Source organism: Rhagoletis zephyria, unplaced genomic scaffold (genome assembly GCF_001687245.7).
Source record: "Rhagoletis zephyria isolate East Lansing unplaced genomic scaffold, Rhagoletis_zephyria_1.1 Rzeph_scaffold_00180, whole genome shotgun sequence".
Classification (NCBI taxonomy): domain Eukaryota; kingdom Metazoa; phylum Arthropoda; class Insecta; order Diptera; family Tephritidae; genus Rhagoletis; species Rhagoletis zephyria.
This window is the reverse complement of record NW_016157264.1, coordinates 48430-73255: the sequence shown is the minus strand read 5'-3', so window position 1 is coordinate 73255 and position 24826 is coordinate 48430. Positions and strand designations below refer to the sequence as shown.

Genomic DNA, 24826 nt, shown 5'->3' with positions numbered 1-24826 from the left:
ACAAATGTATATTATGTAGGTAACGGGTGATTTTTTAAGAGCTTGATACCTTTTTTTTTAAAAAAAACGCATAAAATTTGCAAAATCTCATCGGTTCTTTATTTGAAACGTTAGATTGGTCCATGACATTTACTTTTTGANATGTATGTATATGTACGTAAGTGTATGCGCGCGCTGAAAAGTAATAAACATTCGTGGATACATACATATATACATACATATTTACTTAGTAATTAGTAATAAAAATAAATCATACAGATAAATTATCTGACTTGCCAAATGGCTGTAGAAATGTTTACAAATTTATTCACACATATATGTATGTATGTAGGTACATATGTATACATATAAATTCGCGTGTTTTGAAATGTGTGTGTGTACGCGTGAATAATAGCGTGAAATGCTCACGTTTATTTACATACATACATACATATATTTTTTTGTGTGGTATTTTTGGTTAACCAGCCACCCGGCCACCCGGCCACCAGTCACTTTGTCTGTGGTTGACTTTTCCATTGAATTATGTGTAATTAACCTACAGCCACACTTACATGAAAATAAATATGACTAAGTTGGCATTATAATAACTGAATATGTAAAATACAATATTACGTCAATTGTGGGAGTATAATTTTGTTTTATTTGTATAGTATCTATATGAATAAATTCAGTAGCAGCTTTTACATTTGTATTTTTTTAAATAAATTTTTTCATCAGCAATTTACGTAGAAGAATTGATTATTTGTTTATTTGTGCTGCTGAAGTGGGATATGTATGTACATATGTATGTATATATTCGCATGTTCGCGTGTAAAAGTGACTATTGCTTTCGATTTGACGCCACTATGAATTCGTTGAAATTAATCACAAATAGAAACTTTTTGGCATATTAAAGAAATCCTAAGGCTTTTAGATTTCCATTCGAAAATTCTACTTAATATTGACGCTTGAGGATTTGAGTGCTGAAGTACATAAATCTAGCCTAGTGCTATGGTTATGGTCGGGATATTTATTTATTTTTTTATTTTTTTATGTATTAACATTAACCGATCTACATATATAATTTCTATAATTGTTTTAAAGGAAAGGTGTTACCTCAAAGGTAAGGTGGTTCCATACCAATTTAATTTAGATCCGATTATTGGATCGTGAAGAAATTAATTAATTAATCTTAAATTTTTATATGGGAATTGAAGTCGGTTTGGTTTTTTGCTTAAAAAATTACTTTATATAGAGTGTTGAGTATTTTAAAATATATTCAGCAGTGCTGAATGCAGTTACTCTGGTTCTAAAAGCCTTTTTTAGTTTGTAATATATTTTTAGTGATGATTAGTCTTCAATTAGTTTAGTTTTTATTTATTTAAAACTGCCAAGTCTACGAAAACATTGTAACTTAAGTAACTTAAATTAAATTCAGCGCTGCTGAATATGGTTTTTTCAATCTACCAGATGATTTAGGAATATTGAGCATAGCTGAATATAATATTTTTTTCAATTATAACCATCTACCACACCAACAGTACCACGTAGGCATTATACTGCAATCAAATAAATATGTATACAATTTGTGTACAAAATTTGTCATATTCAGCTCAGCTGAATACAGTTTTCTGCTTTTCAGCTCGCAATAATTGTTAAAAAAAAAACTGCACATAAACTGTGCATTATTATAAAATCCAATAAGTATAAAATTTGTGTACCAATTTATTATATTCAGCTGAGCTGAATAATGTCAGCTATTCAGCGCACATTGATAATTGGACTTAATCTACTTTCGCGGCCAAAGTACAAGGAGGGCGTGTGTGAAATATTCCATACTTTCACTAGGAGACAGCATTGTCCATTGTGACAACAAAGTACAAAGTGCTGAATTGTATTTGCAGCCAAATAAATGAGCGGAAATTCCGCTGATAACATTTTCACAAGTACATTTTTGCTCTTTCTATAACATATGTAATTATAATTTAATTTTATTCGCGTTTCTTCTTTTTCGGCATTGAATATGCCATTTGCTATGCATTGGTAAGCATTCTTCATTAATTACCTCGTATGATCATAAAATTGTATACCTCTGACGTATTTCCCTTAAACAATGATAACAGTAAAATTGCGCAATTGTATGCTATGATCTGATGTCAATAAAAAATTATATTGCCTACTACACCAATCAGTTGAACTTCAGAATAAAAACCGAAAGCGTCAATTAAAATTCACCAAATGGATGTGTGTATATTTTATAGACAGAAATACAAGCAAACGATGAGAACTATTGAGTAATATTTAACGGGCGTAAAATAATTTAAACTGTCATTTACCGCATTTATTTTGGTTTCGAGCAAAACCACCGGTAAGTTGTCAATCACGCCTTGGTTTCGAGGAATTTCCTTGAAAAAAAAAAACAGTTTTAGCTTTACTCATGAGCCCACCAATATTGCACTGACATGATTTCGTATGCAGTTTGGAGCGACTCGATGTTCTTTTGGAGTTTGAGGGTGCGAGAGTTTATAGATTTGCACTTAGATATATTTATAGCGGTTTCAAGTAGCATTTCAAAATAGCAGTAAGTCTCACTTAAGGGCCCATAAATAAGTCGCATACGTACATATGTATGTATGTATGTCCAGTTGCAAGTCACTTGAAACTAATAGCACAGCTGTATCACTAAATTTACTTAGCAAAAAAAAAAAAAACAAAAGAAAAGATTTATTACTTATTTATAATAAAAGTTTATAACCGAATATTAATTGAGGCAATACTCGAGTGGGACTCCAGATGAACAATATGTAGGTATCAAAGCAAATATATAAAAAGACATACATACTATGCATGTATGAGCTTATACGTCCATAAAGATAGGGTAGTAAAAAAAATATAATTAAATTAAACATTGGCACTTAAGACAGTCAGCGCTTTAATTGCTGTGCTGATAACGCTTCCACTGACGTCAAATGAAGTCAAGTGATTGAAGAATGAGAAAACAAAGAAAAAATAAGCATAAACGTTGATTAGGATAGGTAATTTGAAACTAAAAAAAATATACAACAGTAAAGCAAATAAAAGTAAACAAGATGTAGCAGAAATGTGTTCAGCCGTTCTAAATTACTGTTGTTGTATAGTTTTAGCGATGTAATGTGAATTAGGCGCGTCGAAAATTATATTCAGCTGTGCTGAATACACTTTAACGATAAGCTTTAGCTGTTTTGGTAACGAACCTCAACCCGGTAAAGCAAAGGTTATTGTTTGTTGTAATTCAGCGCGTATTTTTCAAAAGAGAAGTATATAATGAGTATAATTACATCAATTAAGCTGAGCTGCATAAAATTGTCAGCAATTCAGCGCACATTTAATGCTGCCAAACTATACAAATTTTAATTCTATCTACAAAGGCATGGTACTCAGCTAAGCTGAAGGGATTATTTCGCTATTCAGCGCAATTTTTAGTTGAAAAATTACTTTCACTCAAATATAATAATTTACTGCACTTAGTAATGCAGCTGAATTATACTAACAAGAAGCGCTGATGATATACAAAATACGTATGTATGTATCTTTTTTGTAATAATTTACAACACTTGCATTCAGTTATTTAGTGCGGAAATCGTTCTTCGTTACAATTCACTAAAAAATTAAAATTATTCTTCGTTTAAAAGCTTGCTCCAGCTGAAAATTTTCTACCAAATATGTATGGTGTAATTCAGCTCAGCTTTTAAAGTAAGAGCGTTGTGAAATGAAGTTGAATAATAAAGTTTTTCAGTTGTTCATTGCTCTTCAGGTTGATAAAATAAATAAATATTGCACTAATAATAACACTATTAACCAAATGTCACACCAATTATTCACCACTACCAACCACTAATGCACAAATACAGTAGCTATAGTTACCCAACTGACTCACAGAACCATCAAGAGACTGAGAGACTGATAGGCTGACGGACTAAGTAGTAGTCATCGTATGATGCGGCTTTATACAATTTTGCGTAAGCTAACTACCACGTCTAGTAGTTGATTTTGAAAATAAGAGAGCACTATCATTAACAACATATATATGTAGCTTGATTTTGCTAGTTTTGTTGGTGTGATTAATTGCACATGGCAGTACTGATAAAGAATTATAGCAAGTAAAACTATAAAGTAATACAAATACATATTTATTCACTTTGGCCCGATTAGAGCGGATATCCTCCCTTATCACCGCACGACTGCTCTCGAAGTTACTGCTAATGTACTCACTTAATCATTTGTACATTCACTCACTGGCTCACTGGCTCACTGCCTCACCCACTCATTCACTTATTCACCACAAACTCACGCCATAAATGCCAGCATTACTAACCATTACAACATTCGTGCTTTATCATTCACAGCAGCCTTGCTATTATTAGACGCGCGTTGCGGCTGATAGCGACTTTTTGCTACAATAATTAAAATGCTTTTAAATCTTTTCACAAGTTTGCACAGTGCCCAAGTGAAAATTTTTGTGTGCTGCGCTACGCACGCTTATCGCGAATCCATTTAATTGTTTTTTTTTTTTATTTTTATGGTTTCGCTTCACCCCACTTTGCTCTAATTTGTTTAGCCAAACGACTGTGTTTGTACATGCTTTGTTTCAAGTTTTTGTTTTTTGCGAATTCACATCGTAAATATTTGCACAAACACTCATACATACATACACTCATGCTGCACACATGCATGCCTGCTTGCTGGCCTACTGTACTCCCTTCTGGCGACAGGACGAATAATGGTGGCGGCGACGGCGGCAACAAGTGTGCAAATTGCTAAACAAACATAAGCGAGCAACGTAGAGAGTGTGTTGAAGAGAGAGTGAGTGTGTGAGTGTGAGTTATTGCCTGCTATTCAGCTGCGCGTTTTTCTTGCCCTCTCTCCCTCCCTATTCCACCAAAACAACCGAGTTGCCCGTGCGTATACGTAATGCAGATTAGTGTTATTAATGACAACACGCCGGCTGTCATATTTGTTATGCTTTGCAATATTTTCTTTTTCTTTTTTTTCGTACTTGCATATCTACAATGTAGATTCTACATTCATACATACATATGTAAGTACATATTTACTTGTTGGCAAGTCAGTGGATAGGTTTTTTGCCGAAAAGAATGAAAGTTGGCTCAGCCAGGTGAAGTGGATTTTTTTGTTGCCACTATCGATTGGCGCATACATACATACATATGAGTCACTTGAAAATATATCCAAAATTATTATTAAAAGCCGATAGAGTCAAATAAATGCACTGATATTTATGACTGTTGCGTTCAAGTGTACGCAAAAAAAAAACCACAGAATCATTCTTAAAAAATAAACAAGCGGCATTTGATGTTATCTATGAAATTTTCCATAAAAACATTTATCGCTATATATATGTATTTGATTTAATGCCATAAATTCTATTTCGCATTTGTGTTTTATTTTTATTTTTAATTTTTGTGATAACTTATTTTTAAAGTTCACTCACATTTGTTATGCTCGTTTGCTTTGCTATTCGAACTCACTTGATCGGCATGTTTATCATTCAAGACCGCAGTTTGTGGCTAGCGATAACGAGTTGAACCACTTGAAGCGCTAAACAAAAGTAATAAAATGCTGGCAAATAAATAGTCTATATTTGGTGTGGTGTGGTTTTTTGGAGATTCCAGATAAGAATGGGTCTGTTTTTAGATGATTTGCGGCGTAGATATTTAGACATTGCTTTTTTATGTCAGAAAATGGTGAAATAATTATCAAAAAGGGAATGGAGTCTATGATAAAGCAATCCACTCGAAAGTCTGAATATGCCTGATTGAAAGTCTCGTTTGGCATTAAGAGCTTTCACTTTTCTAAATTCTGCTGCGTGAGCTTACTATGGTAAATAAGGCAAATGTTGCGAATCAAAGCTCGTTGTGCTGATATAGATGTCTCTTGCACTTTGCAGCAGATGCGCGATTTGAGAATGTGCCTCTTTCCCTCTCTTTTCCTGTGTATGTATTTTGCTTATTTTTTCAATGTGTCGATGCACTTCGCTCCTTAAAGGCCTCCGAATAGGGAATTTTCAAAGAAATTAAGAAATATTTTATTCTAGGGCTGTGTGTGTGGACGTGCATAGGATAAAAGCTCTTTCTGCGCATTAGTGCTGCAGAAAAAAAACCTTAGATAAAAGAGCTTTCGTCCTCACAAGCTTTTGAAGCTTTCACTTTTTTAATTTACATACAGCTTAATTTGCGGTAACATTTGAATGTCAAAAGAGAAGTTTTGAAATATTGTATTCCACTGTAGAGCCGTGATGTACACCATTTTGCTTGGTGCAGAGCATTTTAAGCTTTCTATACATTTTGTGTGAACGTGCATAGGATAAAAGCTCTTTCTGCCCATTACTGCTGTAGAAAAACCCTTCGATAAAAGAGCTTTCACCTTAATAGCCTTTTAAGCTTTCACTTTTAATAATTTACGGTTTAATTCATGGAAATTTAAATGCCAAAAAACTAGTATTTTCGATATTTGTGCATAAAAAGAGAAAACATTTAACTCAAAATAAGCGTTCACTTTCCTAATATTGGAGCTTTCACCCTACTACGCACATGCCAAAAAATTAGTAATTTGGCGGCACAATCGTACTTAAGTGTTCCTTTTCATAAACTAGCTGAAGTTTAAATCGCCAGCTGTTGTTGTTAACTAACTGTGAAAATTTCGTGCACTTGACATGATAATAAAAACAAAATAAAATATAGATACTAAGCTCTATCAAGTGCAGATAAGCCGCCTAAATGAGCACTTAAGCGCTTATTGTGCGCATTTTATAACATAAAATATTTGCATCGCTGCCTAAAACCAGAGACCTCCTCATCTTTGCACCGTAAATATGGCATTGGTTTTCATATTCGCTTATTTTCCTATCTCAGTTGTTAACGGCGATAAATATTAGTATTCAGTAAATGTTTTATGTATTTAGCGTTGAATGACTTTTGACTATTCACACCCAGTTTTAGCAACAACCATATTCAATAAGCGCACTATGCTGTCAAGTGGACTGACTACTTTGTAGGTACATACTTAAATGCAATATAAAGTGGCTAGATATGTGCATAAATGTTTATGATGGCAATTAAATAAGCGACAAGATTTTTTATTTTTTTTGTACATGATCGTAAAGATCTTTACTGAACGGGAAGTAATGTTGTGCACGTGAATGCGTTCACCAAAAGCTTCTACCAAGTATGCTGAATAGGTCTAAATCTTATTCAGCGCAGCTGAGAGCCGTTACTGACCTAAGCCAAGTATTAAAATTAGCTAATGAACTGCGAGAAAAGCTTTCAAATATGCTGCATTACTTAATATTCACCAACATTAACACCACTACTGTGCCGAATAGTCAAATGCTTCATTTAACTCAGCTGAATATATTCTAATATTTTAGAATTTCGCTCTAAGCTTAAGAAAAATGTAATTCAGCTCAGCTGAATTCAAATTTTTTAGCTGAATAACGTTCAAATGTAAAGCAATTATCAAGAAAACAATTTTAAAACAAACAAGTCTACATACAATACACCTAAAAAATGTGCCGAATAGTTTAGTGCTTTAATTGACTTAACTGAATATTTTCTAATGTGTTTGAATACTTAACAAAATTAAAAAAGTAGTGTAAAATAGTAGTTCAGCAAGCTGAATATAGAAATTTGTTGCTGAATAACGCTTAAATCTTAGAGATACTTAACTTTATTCATGCAAAGCACTTATCATGAAAGTAAGTAAGTCTAAAGTAAACTTTGTAACAAATAACACATTCATACATACATACATACATACATACATGTAAAGCTACATACGTGTACGCATACACAGTTCATAACTCATTAACATACTACGCCTTTCAATATAAGAAAATTCAAATATTGACTTGGTTTTCTTTGCTGTACAAAGTACAAAGGTACTTGCAAACGTAAAATTATCATATAAACGTTTTGTAAATATGGGCATACATACAACAGACAGAACAGAAGTAACTAATAAACAAACAGACAAACAAATATTCAAACGAATGAAGGAGTGTAATAGCGAACGCGAGCAAAATGTCAAGCGCAACGTCAAAAAATTATAAAAACAATGTGCTGACATTAATTTAAATGAGCGACAGCACACTCCAATTACAGGCGCACATACACAGATATATGTATGTATATGCACAAGTTATGTATAAGTATGTAAGCCTACTGATGCATACAAATGTCGAGCGACAATTTAGTTACTTGTAGCGCGCTTAATTTCGCAATTCAGCCGTATGCCAAAAAACAAAAAAAAAAAAAAAAGCCATATGAAAAAAAACAAGCGAGTGGCATCGCATACAGTGGCGAGTTGAATGGCGCTGAATGACGTTGTATGATGTGATAATAAGAGTCAAAGCGCAGGGCTACAAAAAATGCACGTAAATATTTACATATCTACGGATGCGCATACCTAGATATGTACAGTGACTCTCAGAAATGTTTTGCATTAATTTTTTTTTTTGCGAAATTAAAAAAGTTTTCCTTGGTAAATTTCTTGTTAATTTTTTATTAAAATTTAGCCCATTCTACAACAAACTAAAAAAAAATTATAGCGTCTATACATACTTATTGAGAAAGAGGCCAAGCTTAAAAGCCGAATCCAAAAGCTTAAACAAACGGCAGCGTTGATCCGGATTAACTTGGACTTAATCCGGATCAACTGTAGTTAATTCCCGAGTTGATCCGGATCAACTCTGCCGTCTGTTTATGCTTTAAGCTGCATTTTATAGTAGAGACCTCGGGGGTCATATCAGGTTGTCAAATTCTCACACGGAGTTATTTTTTATTAAGTCCTACAAAGTTATAGTTTCTGAAAGGGACGCTTGCACTGCGGCAGTCACAATGACCAGCGAAGGATTCCAAGGCTGGTGAACTAATGGCTCCAAATTTCTTCGTAGAAGGACTAGCAAGGGCTACCAAAAATATCATGTCTCACAGCCAGGCAGCATTAATAGCCTTAGGGCCCGATCTTCAGTGCACAATTGCATCTGACTGTGGTTTAAACTTACGAACTAGGGACCAGTAAAATACATGTTTTGTCCTGAGTTTTGGGTTATGTGCCCTGTGATGGCAGCGAAAGGCCTGACACTATCGCGAAACGCTGGGCCCGAAGCAGCTGGCGCATATCAATGGGCAAAAGACATTGCAAGGGATTAATAACTCTCTTCCATGGAATCTTAGAACAACTGCTTAACCTTAGTTGGGAGGATTTAAAATCTAGAACTGGTTACTTGGCAGGAAGAAAAGCTCTTAAAACTTTAGATTACAAATATAAAATACTTCTTCAACAAAATAATAAAGGGGCCAGTGCAGGTAAATTACCAGAAGTAATACGCCTCAGCTGATTTTTATATTCTTCTCAAAACAAAACACTATAATGACAACAACAAAACAAATGCCTGCAAAATAAAACAACAAATCACAACAGTCAATCATTGTGATGACCGTAAAGTAAAAATGACAGCATTGACAGTAAAATACAGCAATGCGCCCATGTACCACACAACATAACTAAAACAAAAAAAAAAAAAAACAATAATAAAAAGTTAAAAAAAAAATGTCAACAATAATGCGATTGAACATTGTGCTTGCTGTTGCGCTGTTAAAAAGGTGCGGCAATTAGATGTCGTCGTTGAACATTTTTTTAGCGACTCTAAATAATACAAATATATACAGTCAGAGTACAAAGCCAATTACAAAGCCATACATACATACAGATGTATGCACATTGTTGCCGGCGCTGTCGCCAATTAAAATGACAAAAGTATTTAGCAGCAACTACCTTTGATGGTACGTCATCGCCCGCCCGATGGGGTTGCCAGCTAAATCTACGCGCAGTAACGGCAGCTGAATTGCTAGTTTGCTGATAAGTGCCGGGCTAAGGCGGCAAAGGAAATTGAAACTGATTTCAGCAAACACACAAAGTCATATACACCTCTATTATAAAACTCACTTACTTCTATACATATTGTATGCAGGTACATATACAATGTATGTTTGTACATAAAATTGTAACCGAATGTATATTTTTGTGCGATATTCGCTATTTAATGCTTAACCCGAGTTCTTTCATATACCCCTTCAACCCCTTTATCCGCTGCCTAAGTAGTATTTTGCTGTTCTGCTTTTTTAATTTTTTTTTTGCATTCAAAATTTATTTTTATTTATTCACATTTAGAATGCGGATTTTAAGAGTGAACTCACAGCCACGAGCTGATGCTTGCCACTCGGTTGGTGATTTGCAAAAGCAAAAAAAAAATAAAGAAACAATTCTCTTAGAGCAATTGCGCTATTTAGGGTGATTGGTATGCAGCGTGGGTATTCCCTGAAATATGCTGCACATAGGTGAGCCCCAAGAACTACAGCCCATATAAATAAGCACAATACAAATGTATGTTTGTACATACACATACATCGATATGTATATACATATATGCATAGTAGTGAACTAAATAATCCGCGGGCATACGCGCATCATACATGCCAAGAACAGAAGCATTAAAAATAAATAAATAAATAAAATCGTGAAATAATATTTTTTTGCATAATATGCAGAATAAATATTCGATAGCGAATTAGAATAAGCGGAAAATGTTCAACTTTGAAAACTCAGAACGCAAAATAATAAAACTATGAAAGGGAAAAATTATTAGGGATTAGAAAATTCCCAAGTTTGTTTATATAATTTATTCAGCATAGCACATGGAATATGAATATAGGGATGCAAACGATGCATCGATATTTTTGAAACATCGATAATATCGGTTCAAAATTCGATGTTTGCCATCGATGTTTACAATTTCCTAAAATCGCTAAATTGACGATACATCGATGCCAGTTTCAGCGATGTTTTAACATCGAATTATGCTCCTAAAATTTTTTGACTGGCCATGAATTTGTATATTTGTTTCTTTTAGAAGGAACATTCAGAAATTCTGAGTATACTCTTATCTTTCGATATTAAAAATGCATACTTAGTCATTAAACAAGGACCGAGATCCCGTTGAAATTTCATTGAAATTGGGCCTTGGAACTTTAGGCTCAGCGAACTTACGACGGCATGCATTTCTATTCTATTTACAGGGAGGGTATGGTAAATAAATAAGAATTACAGAGAGTTGGAATTGAAAAGTATTAAATTTTTCTAACAAATCTCGAAACATCGGAAGCCATCGATATATCGATGTTTTTCTGGCGATGTATTTTAGCATCGATGTTCATTTTTCCGATGCATCGAAACATCGATGTTACTCCCCAAAACTTGCATCCCTATATGAATATCGGAGTAAAAATTGCGCTGAATAACTTTTGCCTTTATTCAGCGCTGATAAATATGTTGATAAAAATTTTTAAGGAGCACAAACGTAAAAAAAATATTTTGAGAAATCGACCGAATTCAGCCCTTTTATCTTTCTGGTTCACTCTGCATGTAAATTTTTCCATAGAATAGATGTATGAATATCAAATAATAAAGCGCAATGAATACCTTTAAACAAATAGTAAGACCGTTCAGGCTAGGAGGAAGTGTTTACTCGGACACGTAGTTGTTCATTATCATGAATTGGTAAAATAAAGCAAACAATGTGCTGAAAAAACAAAGCTGAATATGCTTCAACAACTGAACGAAGAATTTTACCGTTAAGCGTTAAGCTTAATTCAGCGCAGTTAAACTCTTCACAAAATTATGTAAAGAGAAACCAAATATTAAATATTGTAAAAGGTGTGCAGAATAACTTAGCTGAATAAGCTTTAAAAAATTTAATATAACTATGCTATTAATTAAGCTGAAAGAAAGCGATACAATTTAGAGTAAGCAATTCGGAAATATATGCTGAATATAGTTTAGTAATATTCAGCGCTGTGAAAAAATTTGCGCACAGTTCATTGAGGAAAAACTGTATGTGAAAATATTGAAAAGAAATGCATAGAAATAATGCAATTAAAAATGATTTAAGTAATTTTGTCGGAAGCAAATACATTAATGAAAAACTATGAAATTATGTACGTAACGAAGCTGAATAGAATACTGATCTCACTTTCATACATTTTTTCAATTTCCGAAAATATTTATTCAAATGGAATTGGCGATAATGCTTATGACTTTTCTGCATGCTTAAAATATCGCTTTTGTCCCATTCAGCACTTTTACTTTTTCAATGCTTTTCGAAACTGGTACTAAGTTGTGCTGAATATCACTAAAATGACACAACTTAAAGCTTTGAAGCCTTTTTCCATTTATTGAAACAAAACTTGGCGCTTTCATGCTATTTTTTTCAGAGTTGTTGTTGTTGATTAATTTCGAAACGTGCAGCTGAATGCATTTAGAATACATACTTTCGTTCATTTTGAGCACATTAAAACTGCAACTAAGCTGTGCTGAATATCACTAAAACAAGAAAATTGATTGTTTTCCGGTCTTCTTCATTTATTTTAGCACAACTTGGCTAAATATCAATAAAATCTAATTCAGCGCAGCTGAATAGAATTTTAAAGTTGCATCACTTAAACCTCTACATTAAAAATTCAGTAAAATCGCAATTCAGCTTAGCTGAATATAAGTAAAAGTTGTTACTGTTTTAGTAGGTATTATTTTAATTGTACTTTGCTTCGTAACACTCAGCAATGCTTCATTAAAATTTTAATGCAAAACTTTAATATTTTAATAACCGTATAATTGCTGTTTATATAGTATGTACATATGTACATAGATATTTATAAGTGTACAGACGGCTTCCCTCTAGCCAAGGTCAGATGTTTATGGCGCACACGTTTTCAACGCCGACAAACACGTCACCACGTAACTATTTATAAACATTGACTTTGAGCGAAAAGCTCGTAATTGATCACCCTACATATGTATGTATGTATGTATATTTGTAACTGTGTATGCTTAATTAAAGTCGAATTATATTCGTTCCAAACATGAAGCAATACAACGGCCAGAAATACTCGTATGATGTCTTATTAATTAAACAATTAACACTGTGTAGCACTTACGCGCTGCTGTAATTTGTTGAATTTTTGATTGTAAATGCGAGATTTAAGTCGGCATGACCACCGCAAACGTGAATAGCAGCAAGAAAAAGCACCAACAGACAGAAGAAACACACAACCAGCAATATTAACAATAAAAAATGAGTTATTCACACCCAGTAAATCCATGAGCGGAGGTGTAGTAATTCATAAACATACGTATGTATGTACATGTGTAGGTTTGTAAGCTCGTCAATACATATGCGCCGCGACGTCAGCTAATTTATAAACAAAAAACGCCTGTTTAACTTAAGCCACCAACAGGCAAACAAGCGAACAAGCGAACGAACCAACGAACGACCGACCGAGTGGCTGAGCAAGCAAGTGAACGACCAAACAACTAAAAGTATGACCGACGTAGTATGTAGTAATTGAACACTTGACGATATCGAAGTGCGGTTGAGGCACTTGCACGATTATGTGTTTTGTGTATTGGTAGGCGTTTATACCTAAATATTAACACCGATAAATATACGAATGTGAGCACGACGTCCGCGTGCGCCAGACGACGACGACGACGACGACGATGACGGGTTGATGGAGCAGCTGGTGGGGACTGTCGGATTGTTTGCGTTGGGCTAGATGAGTTGCAATTCGCGGAAATAAAATGGAATTCCAGAAAATACAGCAAGAGCGCACACTTTTTCACTTCACAAGAATTCACACACGTTTGTAAATATGTACATATGTAATGCATATGTATATACGTTGAAAAATAGGTGATCTTCAAAATTTAGCTCTGTTTACTTTATTCAAACTTGTATGGCTGTTGTTTAGCTGCCAACGCGCAAATTTGCACAGCGGAAATGCGAAAAACGAAATTTCGAATTTTTATTCCAAGAGTCGAACTGCGACTGGCATTGCCGCCTAACTGATGCGGCAAACTGAATTGAACTGGCAATGCGACTCCTGATTACAGTGTTGCTGATGATGATGATGATGTTGATGACGACGACGACGTTGGCGTGTATGTGTGCGTTGCGTAGTTGAGCTGCGCGCAAGAAAAGTGGCCTAAGCGCCGAGAAACGGCACACAGTTGCTGCCACCGCCACTGCCGCTGCTGACTATTAATATCACCAGATACGCGGCGCGTAATAAATTAACGGGGCGCGCGCATACGCGAAAAAAAGACCGCTAAAACACAGCACAAAACAAAGAAAAAGGCTAAAACGTTAGCGTGTGAGCGGGTGAAAGAGGCGCACGCGTGTCTCTTGTGTCAAACAACAACAACAACAGCAGCAAAAAAATCACTTTGTACGTTGAAAATGTAATAATAAGTAATCAGGAATTTGTGCGTTGGCAACGCAGACAGTTGTCGTCGTAGTCGAAGTCGAAGGCAAGCAAGTAGACAACCTACCCAGTAAACGCTTGACGAAGTGGCGCAGTGCGGTGAAACGGTTGTGGCTGCGACTGGGTGGAATCCCACAACAACTGTGCAAGCATACGCCTATGGTATTTAGAATGTAGGCTTGCTGGCTGGCACGTTTTTAGTAACAAACACGGCGTCTACGTACGTACATACGTATGAATGTATAAGCCCAAGCTCCAATGTATTATACAAACATACAAAGGTACTAATTTATGCACTTACTTATGTACTTTCCAAGTTACAGTGATATGTAAGACTCTGGCTGCCCCGACAAATTCTTCAAAAGAATCGACCGCGTATGCGAACAGTTCGGACGAGCGCGCAATAATTGTGCTTTGTGAACGACTTCGCGTACGAAACGCGACTAGACGGACAAGCAAAATTCATTCAATTTCCAAGTAAAAATCACAATCGCAAAAGAAACACGCAGACAAATGCAAAAAGACACGCACAGATACAGGCGCGCACGTAGAGAAATAAAGCAGATATCAGTTTTGTACGAGTATGCATTATGCGAGCATGTGCATAAGTAAGGTAGATATGTATAAGCAAAAGCCAAGCAGCTGAGCAGAAAAATAAATAAAACGAAATAAAAAGAAAAAAAGTACGTTGCTGTTTATAAAACAGACGAAACGAGACAAAGAGGGAAATATAAATAAAAGCAAACATCTGTCGGTGGGTTGGAGATTGCAGGTATATACATATGTACATACATACATACATCTGTTTGTATTTGCCTAAACGACCCCAAATCCCCAAAGCGAAGGCGAACAAGCAAGAGAGTCGCCACTTATAAGACGACGAAGAAAAAAAGCAACAGCCGCACCAACCTCGCTAACAGCAAAAGAGGCAAGTTGATGAGAACAACAACTACATACTTTGGTAACAAAGCAGCAACAAGTTCCATCAAAGAATCGAATAATCAAGAAACTTGAAGTGTACACTAAGCGTATGTATGTACGTATGTAGGTATGTAAACATGTGTGAAGGGAGTGTGGAGCAGCGCACCGGGAAAGCGACTGACTACGCAATGAATAGTGATATACTCGAGTACCTCTAGCAAGTACCGAGTGTTTTTTGTACTTCGATACGCGTGAACAAATACTTCGTCGAGGGTATCGAGTACAAAGTGCAAGTCTTTACTTGTTTGCTAAATTTGGAAAGATCAACTGAAAATAGATCTATGTTGTAGCTTTTGAAAAAAAAAACGATTTAAGATGGGAACCACTCGATTTCGCTAGAGTTAAAACTAACGAAAGTGGAGAACGAAAATCGTATCGAATTAGAGGACGATGTGGAGCCATCAATGATTTGCGCAATGATCGTTTTAAAACCGAAGCGTCAAACACAAGTAAACAATGAGGGTTCTCATTACTTAACATCTCCTATTTCAGCACTTTCAAGTACCCCATTTCAAAATAGAAGGATATGAAAAGGGATTTTCATTAATTGAAGTAAAATTTCTTGTGTGAGTGCCTTCGAGTACAAGTAGAATCGAGTACTTCCTAGCCGTACTTTCGAGTAGCATCGAGTATTCTCTTCGATACTTTTAATGAGTACAGGCATCGAGTACATGGTGGTATCGGATGAACACTACCAATGAAGCTAGAAATGTATGAATGTATATATGTAAATACGTCGCCGATGCTGCTGCTGCTGCTGCCGTCAATGCTCAAGTGCTCCAACAGCGCATACCACAAAATTCACACTTACTCACCCAGCAGCAAAACGGGGCAATAAAATACCAATAAAACTGTGTCTAGAGCAAGGGAGGGGGCGGGGAGTGAAGGGAAAGGTTGCTGGCGAGTGGCGCACGCAAACAAGCTGACAAGTCTGACAAGCAACCAGTCAGCAAGCCAGCCAGCCAGCCAGCGATTCAGCTGGCGAGATATGCCTAGTCTGTCGAGCGACCAAACGAGTACCAATAGTCAGCTAGCTAGCCAGCCAGCCTGCTAACCAACCAAGCAAACCAGTCAGCTGGGTCGTTCGGTCAGTTGGAGAGCAAGCGCCGTCGATTGTTGTATGCATAATTATTTGTGTAAGCTTGTGCAAGAATGTGTATGATGCAGCGCAAGCATACGCTTAATAAGCGAGTTTATTTAATATGTACCCTGTAGGAAATTGGGCATATTTCTTGAAGCGTTTATAAAAAGCGCAGTTGAGGCTTAAATGCAAATTTGAGAGTTCTCCAAAAATCTAAAAAAAAACGAAAATATGAAAGATGCCAAAAAAGTTACAAAAAAAGTCAAAACTATCGAAAAATTATTTAGAACGTCAATAAAGAAACATGTCAATACATGTCAGCACATATCAAGCAATTTTGAAAAACTCGAAAAAAATCTATATCTCAAGAAAACCTAGGAAAAAACTCGACATATTCCCGAAATTTAAAAAAAAAATCCAAAAAAAAATCTCGAAATATTGTAATATTGTATTAAATTTCCAAAAGTTACGAATACTAGCAAAAGGTTCTAAAAGAGTTTTCAAAAATTCACGAAAAATACCAAGACCTAAAAAAATTAAAATAATACCGGCTAGGATCCTAAGAAAACCTAAAAAAAAAAAACCGAAAGTTATCGAAAAAATCATAAAAATGATAAAAGGTCTTCAAGAATTCGAAAAAAAAATTCGCGTTAAGTTTGGAGAATTGCAAAAAGTTTGATTAAAAAAATTTTCAAACATTCTCGAAACGTTTCTGATTAATATCCCTAAAAATTCAGAAAACCACTGAAAAGTCTCTAAGTACTTGCAAAAACCCAAAAAGCTGTTGAGAAAAGTATGGAAAAGACCTAAACAATCGAATTAAAATACAAAAAGTCGCGAAAAATGTTTAGGTTTTCCATAAGGTTCCGAAAACTCCCAAAAAATCACATAAAATACATAGCTTCGAACTCTAAAAACTACTTCGAAAATCCGGAAAATCCCCCGAAAGATGTTGAAAAATTCCTAAAAAGTTTCGGCAAATACGAAAACCGACGACTAATTTATCAGTTTCTTAAAAAAAAGAAGTCAAACGAAGTTTCGAAAAGTTTCAAAAGCTCCTGAAAACTCCTAAACTTCGCGCATATCTTGATAATCCCAAAAAATCCCAAAAATGTTTGAAAAATTTTGATTTTAAAAAGATTTTTTGGAACTAATCATATTGTAGATGATTGGAGGCTTTGTTCAATTTGTAGTAAATAATATTACCTCAAATAGGTCTCTGCGTATTATTTTTACAAATTTTTTAATTGATTTATTTCGAATAAATGGAGAATTGCTATATTTCCATAAATCCATAGCAGCGCTTATTTTTGCCCTAGAGGGTATACACATACAGTGACGGGCAAAACTGTAACATGGTGTAACACTTTTTACTTCAGCCATCGCTATCTTTCCAAGTTCTAAAGACTTTCATACTTTCGTTGTATATTCTTGTTGGTACATCCCTACTCCCTCTCTCATAACGATTTGAAGTCAATACAACAACANGTACTATATATGTATTCGTATCAGTTATAGCCACAATAGAAGCAATATCGATAACAAAACGGCAACAAAATGCATACATACAGACTTACCTATGTACATAAATGCAAATACACTACGCCATGGCGTATGAGCAACTGCTATGAAATTTGCGGAGTGCGGCAGGTACATACATATGTATACATACACTGAAGAGCAAAACTGTAACAAAATGTAATACTTTCTATTTCAACACATTTTTTTTAGACATGTTTTAACAAATCAAATATTTTTTTTGCATAACTTTATTGGCATGTATGTACTCTCTCTCTCAAACCGGTTTGGTGTCAATGCAACAACAACAACACTAGTAGCAAGCAATAATGCAAATAAAGACAAATGTTACAGTTTTGCACTCACTCTTAATTTTCAAATTTTCCGTTATTTTTCTCGTAATTATATATTTGGTGGATTTTTAATTATTATAAACGTGACCGTGAATAAGACAAAATGTTAAATCAGGAAGTACAACGCCAAATAATTGATTTGCTGAAGAAAGGCGAGTCTATAAGAAAAATAGCTAAAAAATTCGAAGTGAGCCACATGGCTGTGCAAAGGCTGCGGAAAAATGTACCAGACGCTGTTCCCAGTAACAAAGGAGGCCGGCCAAGGAAGATAAGCGACCGCGATGCCCGCCATCTGGCAAATTTGGTAACAAGCAGCAAGGCGGTCACTCCCAAAGAAGCACTAAAGATGCTGGATATTGATGCCAGTCAGTGGACAGCCAGGCGCAGCCTGTCAAAACTGGGGCTAAAGGCAGCGGAGAAGAAAACCAAGCCAATGCTGACAAAAAGACATGTGCGGTTGAGGCGGGATTTTGTTGCGGCTCACCAAAGCTGGACAGTTGAAGATTGGGATCAGGTACGTCTTTATAAATGGATTATAAAAGACCTTTTTTCATAAAATTTCAAAACGATTGCAGGTTATTTGGTCTGATGAAACCAAAATCAATCGATTTCAGTCAGATGGTCGGGCCTGGTATTGGGTTAAAGACCCAAATGCAGTCCAGCCACATCACATCAAGCAGACAGTAAAACATGGTGGTGGCTCCATTATGGTGTGGGGCTGCATTTCCAAAAATGGTGTGGGTCCATTAGTACGAATAGACGGTATAATGCGGAAAGAGGAATACCTGGCCATATTGCAACAAAATCTGCCGGGTGTAGTGGAAAGTATGGGTCTTACTGCTGAAAAAGTAATTTTTCAGCAAGACAATGACCCTAAGCACACCGCACATGTTGTACGAAATTGGATGCAACGCCAAAAATTTCGTAACTTGAAGTGGCCTCCACAATCACCGGACATGAACCCAATCGAAAATTTATGGAGTCATGTAAAATCGAAGCTTGCCGAATATTCAAGTCCGCCCAGTGGAGTTAATGAGCTGTGGGAGCGAACACGCGATGTATGGGATGCTATTCCGACTGACTTTGTCTTGAGGTATACACGAAGTATGCCTAATCGTATCCACGAGCTGAAAAAATCCAAAGGATATTGGACATCTTATTAATATTTATTTTATTTATTGTAAAAAATAAAAAATGGGTTGAGTGCAAAACTGTAACATTTGTCTTTATTTGCATTATTGCTTGCTACTAGTGTTGTTGTTGTTGCATTGACACCAAACCGGTTTGAGAGAGAGAGTACATACATGCCAATAAAGTTATGCAAAAAAAATATTTGATTTGTTAAAACATGTCTAAAAAAAAATGTGTTGAAATAGAAAGTATTACATTTTGTTACAGTTTTGCTCTTCAGTGTATATTATTATCTACATACGTACACCTAAACACTTGCTTATTAAGCTCACACTTAAAGTAATTTTAACGCGCAAATAATGCGCCAAGAAGAATGGCTGCCCTGGCAATACTAATAAAGCAAAGCAAGAAAAAAAAAAATTTTCGAATAACAAATCGAACCCCAACTCAGAAAAAATGCTACATACAAATGTATTTCGAATATTGCAAACTACACGCAGCGAGTTGAGCTGACATAAGCGTAGAAAAAATAACAACAACAAAAAAAGTGATATAGCAAATAAAAGTAAATACAAAGAAGCGGAAAAAAGCAGTTGCTGATTATTCCATCATTCGTACATGCGTTGCTGCTTGGCCAGTTATTCGGCTGCTTGGCGAAGAGCGCGCAGCTGAATGCGCTGATTTTGTTGGTATAAAAACATTTGCACTGTTTTTGCTCCATTGTTTTGTGCCTTTGATCGTGCACAACACAAAAAAAAAATAAATACTTTGAATACAAAGCGCAGCCACTGCGGCAGCAAACAAAAAACGACAATGTAGTAGTTTATTGCCAAAGCAGAAGCGTTAATTATCGCTGACTAAGGAAGGTCTGGGAAGCACCCCACTAGCCATGCTACAATAACAACGAAAACTCCAACAATAAAATTGTTGCACAACATGGTTGCGTGTTTTTGACTGCAAAAATTAGATATTTGCAATGAAATATGCTAAATCGCTGGTAGCGTACATGAGCGGGGATAAAGGGGTGGTAGCAAGAGAGCTAGAGAGCAAAGCAACGGAAGTGGATACCACTGTGCAGAGGAGCCTACAATGAAAGTGAGATAAGTGTATAAATTAAGTACATAATCAAAAAAAGTAAATGAAAATTACACGAAAAAATTAAACGCGCTGAATTAAGGTTTCATCAATTCAATGCACAATGAAATTAACATTGGGGTTAAGAAAAGGCGGTTCAAATAGAATGTGTAAACATTTAGCTGCGCTGAATAGCATTTTTTAACAATTCAGCAACTATTCAGCACATGTATTTCAATACTGATAAATTTCACTGAAAAAACGTGTCTTTCTTAGCACAAAATGTTATTCAGCCCAGCTGAATATAGTTGAAAGGCAACACGTATCAATAATAAACACTGCATTCGTTATATTAATTTGAGCTAAATAAAGTTTTGCACTACGAAATGAGCTGAATATAGGTTTTTCCAAGAAGGTGCATTTAAATAGCTTACCACATAATTCAGCGCTGCTGAATAGCTTTACAAGCAACATAAATGATATGTAACTTTGAGTTTATCATACCAAATTGAGCTGAATAAAGACTTGCACTCCAAAATTCCTCTTTGCATTTTTAATTTACGATTATATTAAATCAAAAAACACATTCAGCTGAGCTGAATAAAGTTGCACGATGCTAAGTGGTTCCAGTATTGATGAGTTCGTTTCATTTGAAGTATCAATTGTGCTGAATAGGGTGTCAAGCCATGCAAACTGCTTAAAAAGAGATTTGCTGACATACATATGTACATACATACATACATACAAGTCGAAACAGTAACAGTATACAAACCAATAAATAAAATTATTATTTGAATATTTTATTTGTAATAATTATCGCGCCTTTATGATAATAAAATAATTACACGTAAAATTCACGATAGCTAACGAATGAAAAATAAATAAAGCATACATACATACGAACGTACAAATGTATGCAGGTACATATGTATGTATGTAGATAAGCCAGCAACGATAAAGCGAGCGGTGAGTGCGAAAAATTGGAGACGGCTGCCAACGAAATGCGCATAAAAAAACGTACACGCGTACACACTCAGATAAATATTTTATAAACTTGAAACTGGAAAACACTGTAAATCGCTGACGCGTCATCCATTTCACACACTCGAAGTGATAAACAGTCGTACAAAAAAAAAAAAAACAACTGAAAAAAAAATACAAAATAAGCAAGAGCTAAATGAGGAGCCGTAATCTACAACTAAACAAAATTAATTATAGCGTAGCTGTGTGTTTGCGCTCAGAGCAACGGCAAAAATTACCAGCAATAAAAAATGAATAGCAACAGTGCAAAATTGCAAAACACAAATACAAAGGAGGGAAAAATTAAACTAAACGCAAGAAAAATCAACAATGCGACGTCATAACATCATTATCATTATCATGAACTTCCTTAATTAACTATGTATGTACATATTGAAGTGAATTGGCAACAACAGCCACAGCAACAACAAATAGCCGAGCACGTTGAACGTACGATTACTTGGGTGCCTCATTAACAAACGATATGTACAACAATAAGACGGCGACGATCGCTCGGCAAATGGCCAGATGATGAGTGAGTGAGTGAGTGAGTGAGTAAGTGAGTGAGCGCGTGAGTGAGTCACTGATAGTACACGAACAACTCAGCCACTTGAGAGCTATTTGTGTAGGTATTTATTTATGTATGTATGTATGTATTGTTTGTGTGTGAGTCTTTTAGAGTGTACTGTATTTAGCGGTGAAGCGCTGGTTAAGCTTTCAAAGCGGCATATCAGCTTGTGAGCAAGCGCGAGGGCGGTGTTAGCGGGTAGCGGTGGTCGTGGTGGGCTACTAAGCAGACGTGGTTGCCCCCGAGACAGTAAACAAGAAAAAAAAGCCAAAAAAAAAAACGAAAACAAATAACTGGAATTAAGAGTGAAGCGCAGCGTTGGCTGCTTCTGTATATCAGGCGACGATATTGCTAAGCTTGTATGTGTGTGTGTGTGTGTGTCTATGTATGCAAGCATGCGCTACTACCGCTGTTATTCGTTTCATTCTTCTTCTTCTTTTACTACTTTTTTATTGCTTTTGTTTTTTTTTTTTGCTTTCTGCTTATGGCGTACACATTTAATGGTTGACGACGACGACGACGATTCACCAGAAACGAGGAAACCCGCAATCTAGCGATCGCTAAAACGGGCGAGTCAAGCTGGTGAGGCAGCCATCACAGTGCGATGAGTGTACACAGCGCAAGCGAGCGAGGTGCCGACCAAGTGAGCGAATGAGAGTGAGAGAGAGAGAGAGAGAGTGACCGAAAAAAAGAAGAAAAGAGAGGGAGAGAGTTAGCGGGCTTAGGGGCTTTTGGGGTAGCCGTTTACGTGTAAATAGCTGCGGTAAATATGAATCAAGTTGAAATACGTAACACACAAGTGCACACATACACACATGTACATATATGCCGACGACAATTTTTTCGCTTTAATAGCCGTATTTATACAAACATATAATATATATATAATTCGCATACATACGTACATATGTATGTACGTTTGCCTTTTGTTTTGTTAAATCGCTGGAAACGGGTTTTAGCCACCTGAATATATTTGTATGTACATGTGTGCATATATGTATTTTGTATCTGGTGGTTGCGCTTGCTATAGTTAGTATCTTTTTTTTTAGTTTTTTCGTCACATTTTGTCACTGTCACAGCAATGTTGGCAATGTCAGCCAACTGTAAGAATGGCTATAATGCTTCTGATGAAGGAGTTTTTTTTTCTAAATATTTTCGTGGTAGTTCACTGATGTTGCGTGTGATTTGGAGAGTACAGGGGGCACATATTCGCTTGAGTTATTGTTTAGTTTTATTAAATTATGTATGTATATGCTCTAATTTTTTTTCTTTAAATATAGTTTATCCAACCGTAAAAACTAGCAATTTTTTTTATATCACATAAATCTAGGGAAAGCTCAATAAATACCAAAAAAAAAATTAACAAAATTTTTAACTTTTAAATTCGACTTCTTAGAAAAATTTTGGGTGTGCAGTTATGCAGCCCATTAATTTTGGTATAATAAGGTGCTAAAAACTACGGTTGATTTTGGAGAAATTGAAACTGGAAAACCCTAAATCACTGACGCGTCATCCATTCCACGCACTCTAAGGGCCGTTTTCACCGTCTCTCGTTAACACTGATCCCCAGTTAAAAATCGTTACCGACGCTACTGACTCCATGCATATAACATTGTGTCGATAAGGTCGGTAACGATGTTTAACTGGGATTAGTGTTAACCAGAGATGGAGAAATTGGCCGTAAGTGATAAACAGTAGTACAAAAAGAGAAAAAAAAATTTAACTCACATTATTTTCCCTTAATTTCTTTCCTCCGCCTTGTTTTCCTTTCCATACCTATCCCTTTCTTTGCTGTTTCCCCCCTCTTTTCCTTTTCTTTCATTTTCTTTTCTTTTCGCTCCTTTTATTTAACTTATTTTATGGTTTTTATTGTAAGTACATAATTTTATTTCTCTTTTATTTCTATCATTTTGTGTGATATCTACGGTGACCAGATTTTGGTGGAAAAAAATCGGCGCAATTGTAATGCATCAAATCCGAACATATAATTTTGTTTTTAGAATAGAAGGACAGTTTTTAGAATAGAATACTGTTTTATTTAAAACAAAACAAAGAGAAATAAACTTGAAAAATTATCGCAAAATCTAATTAAAAAACTCAACATTTTGATGAAACTTTGTCGAACTTCGCTAATTTTTGTAAAACGTTTGAAATTTTTAATTGCTTTGGTAAATAACGTCGTTGATAAATAACGAGCTACACTTTCATAAAAAATAATAAACATTAAATATTTATTTTTTTGCCACTGTATCTACTGCTTATATTTTTCATATCCATGAATATTTTGAGGAAATTAGTAACTATTATTTTTTTATAAATTCAATAAATCCAAGTTAGAACCATTTCATGAAAACAAAAAACAAAACGTATAACAAATGATTATAAAAACCTTAAAAAATTCATCCAAGAGTGGTAGACTGCAATATCTGGAGAGTACCAGTTTGACAGCATAAAACATAACCAAAGATGATTGAAAGTAAGGATGCTGGCTATGTTTGTGCTGCCAAGTTTGTAAGAAAAAATGTTTTTGGGTCAGACTACAGGGAGACTCTTTTTAAATTAATAAAGGAAATACTGAAAATCGGGACACTTATACATCCCGACTTTTAAAAAGTATTCAGCGGGACAATTTTCTCAAAATCGGTACGAATGGTCACCGTAGTGATATCATAAGCTTCTCATTTGCGTACACCACTGCGTATGAGTAACCACAAAGCAAAATCGCATTTGGAATGTACTGTACCACTTT

General features: G+C 35.4%; 1 protein-coding gene and 1 long non-coding RNA gene across 6 annotated transcripts in view; one reads left to right on the top strand and one right to left on the bottom strand.

The window, feature by feature from the left end:
• Positions 1 to 24826, bottom strand: part of shn (zinc finger protein schnurri) — a 53274-nt gene that overhangs the window by 12703 nt on the left and 15745 nt on the right. For 2 of the 5 annotated variants that reach the window (XM_017608930.1, XM_017608955.1), the window contains exon 1: positions 14653 to 14784. The exons of 1 other annotated variant lie outside the window; for it this stretch is intronic. The gene's annotated coding sequence lies outside the window, so the exon portion shown is untranslated. 2 more of the 5 variants (XM_017608949.1, XM_017608943.1) reach the window with 2 other exon arrangements.
• Positions 1685 to 24577, top strand: LOC108357891 (uncharacterized). Its single transcript, XR_001846675.1, has 3 exons — positions 1685 to 1696; positions 18903 to 18905; positions 24494 to 24577. It is a non-coding gene; the product is annotated as an uncharacterized LOC108357891 (long non-coding RNA).